The sequence below is a fragment of the Martes martes genome, assembly GCF_963455335.1.
Source record: "Martes martes genome assembly, chromosome: 4".
Taxonomy (NCBI): Eukaryota; Metazoa; Chordata; class Mammalia; order Carnivora; family Mustelidae; genus Martes; species Martes martes.
Window position 1 is genome coordinate 9583064 of NC_137891.1, and position 5121 is coordinate 9588184.

The following is a 5121-nucleotide window of genomic DNA, read 5'->3' on the forward strand; positions in this document are numbered from 1 at the left end:
ACCTTTATTTTAGGTCTTGGAAATCCTACAGAGACAGGTGAGTCTGCAAAAACATTCTTTGGGAGACCGAATGCTCACAACAGTTGTGTGTCTCTTCCTCAATGTTAAAAAGATCACAGTTCCCCAGTGAGAAGTCAACTTGATGTGGTAATTGGACCCTACTTCCCCTCTGAATACTTTTCCAAAGGAAGGGAGAGCAGTTCAACCCTTTATCTTCCTGGGAGGGTTAAGAATCCACATGGGGAGGACAAAGTCCAAGATTGGTGGCAGCCATGTTCCAAGAATCAGAGATCTTACTGTAGGAGACATGAGGCAGGCTCTGCCCCATCTTAAAAATCACCTTAGAAAGATGGGCCTACTTCATCAGATCTGTCAATCATTTCCTATTTTAAAGAGAAAAATGCTCTCTATGTTGCTTTCAACAGGATACAGCTATTCTTCTTTTTCTTTTTCTTTTTTCTTTCTAATGTAGCTGTGATGGAAACACCAATCTCTGCAGAGCAGATTGAGGTTTCCAGTGACATAAATCCATTGTATTTGATTTGGGATTGTATTTTCTTTAACCCCCTTTAATGGCATAGAATTCTGGTGCCTTGCTCCCTGAATTTTGTCTCCATGCTACAAGTAGGCTTTCTTCACATTCTGGCTTACACGGGAACACGACTATTCCACAAGTGGCCTTTAGTGCTCTTTATAATATGATTTCCTGTAATTTTTAAATTGTATGTGTAATTTCTATTCTGGCTCTGTCCAATATTTGAACAACTTTACTAGGTTGATTTCCATATATATTATGCAAACACTTCTTACCTGATTTTTTATGTTCTATCTTAAAACAAATACTGCACCACTTATTAATAAATAGACATTTCAATGATCATGATGATGTTTGAGTGATGTTTGAGTGGTATTTGCTTCATTGATGACGTGGAGTGACATGGCAGTCAGTTACTGGTTGTGGGAGTGAGTGAATGAGGAGGCGTGAGCATATTAGTAAATGTGAGAAAAGAAGCAATTGAGTGGGAGAGGAGTGAGACACAAGAAAGAAACTGTGATTGATGGAGTAAAGAGTGAAACTCATAGCCATGAAAAGTACATGATAGGGATTGCACTCCTCCTCAGAAACAGCCACTATACACAGGCTGGAAGTACAGCATTTAGTAAAATATTATCCAATCATCACAGTTTTAAGATATCATTACTCTCACTTTATAGATGAGGAACTTGAAGCCCAGAAACAAAAAGAGACCTGGCCAAGGTCAGACACTAAAAAGGGAAAGAGTCACAATTGGAACCCAGGACCACCTACCCCCAACCCCAAGCCTCATGCTACTCCCTTTATAGAAGCTTCACCTCCTAAGCCATGTGGGATGAAGAACAGATGGGTGGCTTAGAGAGACTATGCGGGAGGAAGTCAGGAAAGCTCACATCAGATTGCCTTTCTCTAGTGTCAATAAGTAGGAAGGGATGTTTTCTCATGAGAAGGAGTTGGTGTGGGAAACCCTAGGAAGTTACTGAATGTTTTGATGCCTTGGTCCACCATCTGGAAGGTGGGGAATTTGAACTGATATCTGTAGAGAAGTCAGCAAAAGCTCTAACACAGAAAATATTCAGTGAGTGTCAGTTTTTACTCTATCCTATTCCCACATGTCAGGTTGCCTTAATTTGGGTTTCCAAAAGAATAGAGACAAGATGGTGGGTACAAGGAGTTTATTTGGAAAGTAATTCCAGAAAACACAACTGAGAGATTGGGGAGAGTGGAACAGGAAGGGAGACAAGCCAATAAAGAATGAGATAATCCTATGGGTAAGTGAGCTCAATTTCACCAGGAACCCCATGAGAATCTGTGTAAAATGTACCAAAGGGTCATTTTACCTTAGGATAAGAATCTGGGGCATTCATCCACTGACCCCCATCCTTCTGGGGTTGAGTTTGGTGCCTGGGGTGCTAAATCCCCTACTTTATCAAGTTTCCCTGTGCTACAGCAGAGCAAGCCCCCAAATACCAAAACCCTAAGGCAGAAGAGCGGAGCCAATGGAGCTGCCAGCAAACTGCAGCCTGTCTAGCACAACACAGTGGGTGAACTCAGAAGTGGGCAGAAGGAACACAGGGTGAGGTGACAGAAGCATCTAGTACACAAGCCTCCTTGAAAACACTACACACACAAAGGCAAGCTAGTTTGCCACGATTCAATCTGTAAGACAAAGGACAAAGTTGGCCAACACTGGGCAAGCTAGTCAGGATGCCCAAGAACATGATTCATTCATAAAATGGTACCTGTAGTCCCCAGGAACCAGACTAGGTAACTGCTTTTATTCTAGAAGGTCATCATCCAGCTCCAAGGTCCACATCTGTCATCAGAAAGGCCTGTGGCTGACTTTTCCATTATGAGAAGAGCCTTTAGTCTGCAGCAACATACTCCTCCCCCAACAAAACTTAACCAACTCAAGTCACATGCAACTGTACAACAGAGAAAGAGCATGAAAATTATATCCCTGAGAAAATCTCTTTCCATCTGCACAAATGGAGCAACGGCCCATTCATAGCCCAGCATCCCAGATACTCCTGGGAGCCAGATATCATTCCTACTAATGTCAACTCCCAACAATGAGCTTGGCCATCCAATTGTCATGGGACCCAATGGCTTCCCCTCATTGAAGCCGTGTAGGGTGTCCCCCTGAGAAAAGTTCAATTGTCCTTGGATCCTGCTTCTACATCACTTATGAAAACATTCCCAGCAGTTCACCTTCTGGTTCTGGGTAGGTCAGAGTTAGGCCAGTGGGGGGTAAGGGAGTTAGCAGAGGGAACGAAATTAGAGAAGCAGCAAGTCAGGTTGTTAATGGCTTCCTGGGCCATTGTAAGGACATTTGCTTTCACTCAGAGTCAGATGGGAAGTCACCGCAGGGCTTTGAGTAGAGGTGACTAGACTGGATTTATACTAAAAAGAGATTCTCTGGCCACTATATTGAGAATCTACTAACAGCAAAGGCAGAAGAAGGGAGGTTAATCAGAGGCCACACCATGAGTAATAATCCGGGTGAGAGCCAAGAACGGCTTGGACCAGAGTGGCAGTACCAGAAGTGGTAAGAATGTTTAGAATTTGGGTATATTTGAAGAGTCTAAAAGGAGAGGTCTGTTGATGAATTGTATGTGAGGTGTGAGAGAAGCAGAAGAATCTAGGGTGATTGTAAAATTCTTTATCGAGTACTTGGAAGAATGAAGGTATCATTAACTGAGATAGGAGTAGATTAGGGAAGGGGCTGGCTTTGTAATAAGGACATGAGTTTGTTTTGTTTTGTTTTGTTTTGTTTTTTAAAAAGGTTCCATGCCCAGGATAGAGCCCAGTGAGGGGCTTGAACTCACGACCCTAAGTTCAAGACTTGAACTGAGATCAAGAGTCAGACACTTAGCCAACTGAGCCACCCATGTGCCCCCAAATTAGCTTTATTACATGTTAAATTTGAGATGCATGTGAGGCATCTAGTGGAAATGTTTTGCACATGGGTGAGTGTGTAGTTAAAGAGATTCTTAGGGGCTGAAGCTGCATCTCTGTATGTCATCTACCTATCGATCAATCCATCAGTCAATCAGTTCAACAACATATAAATAACATGAGACAAAATGATAACCCCAAGTGAGCAAGTATATAGGGAAAAAAGAAGACATCCAAGGACTGGTACCCTGTAATGTCCAGCAGTGAGGGAGATGAGGGAACCCCACCTAGGGAGGCTGAGCAGAGCAGTTGATGAGAGAGAAGAAAAGCAGGGAGGTGTGATGCTGGGGATGCCAAGTGCAGACCTGGCCTCGAGGGGCAAGGGGTCAACTGGTGGCACCAAGTGTACTGAGAAGTTGAGTGAGAGAAGGAGTTGACCATTGGAGGTCATGGTGACCTTGGCAAGGCCAGTCTTGATGGGATGCTGGTCTGATGCCTGATGGCAGTAGCCTTGAGAGAGAGGAGAAGAACAGGGGCTTTGAGTAGAGACAGCCCATGGTGACCATTTCAGGAGAGCAATTCCATGCACCCAGTACATTCACTGTTGGGCAGTCATCAGCCCATCCGCCTCCGGAGCTCTTTTCATCTCGTAAAATGGAAACTATGTCCCCGTTAAACACTAACTATCCATTCCCTCTCCTCAGTCTGGCAACCCCCATCCTACTTTCTTTCTCTAGGGTTTTGACTAGTCTAGGGACCTCATTTAAAGTGGAATCATGCGATATTTGTCTTTTTGTACTGCATTTTTAAGTGTCCAAAACTGAAGCTTAGAGAGGTTAAGCAGCTGATGAAGGCCACACAACCCGCCGGTATGGAAGCCAGACCAGGGCTGTGGCTTTTGTTCCCCCTGTCTCACCCAGAAGTGTTATCATAAGCACAACAGGCATGTCTCACAGGAATCAGCCAAAAGTGCGGTAATGTAATCTTTCCAAGCAGATAATGGTAACAATGATCAAATATTTGCCAGCAACCAGGTGCTGTAAGCACTCTCCTTGTGACCATGCAATCCTGATAACCTTCTGTGGAGGCTACTGTCATGATCTCCGTTTCACAAGTGAAAAAAGTTACTTTGAGGTAACTGATCTCCCCAGACAGAAATGTACAAGCCTGGAGAGCAAGAGATCTCTACCTGCTTATTCAGAGCTGGGTCCCAACACCCCTCCCAGGTGACACGACTGTCTTGTGGTACTCCTGTAGAGAGGATTTGGCCTCATCCTCTCCAACAACATCCCCAACTTCTCCCCACCTCCTGGGAGGGTTCCAGCCAGCCTGAACCACCTGCCTTTTCTATTTGCTCCAGGGCTGTGCTAATATCCATGGTCTCTGTACAGCTTCTGCCTCTGGCCCCCACAGGAGCAGCACCTGCGGGCGCATCAGAAATGCAAATTCTCTGGCCCCAGCCAGAGACTCTGAAACTCTGGGGCCATGCCCAGCAATCTGGATTTTAATAAGCCCTCCAGAAGATTCTTTTTATTTAAGATTTTATTCATTTGTTTGTTTGTTTGTTTGTTTGTTTTAGAGATGGGGGGAGGAGCAGAGGGAGAGGGACAAGTAGACTCCATGCTGAGTGAGGGCCCAATGCAGAGCTCAATCTCACAACCTTGAGATCATGACCTGAGCCGAAATCA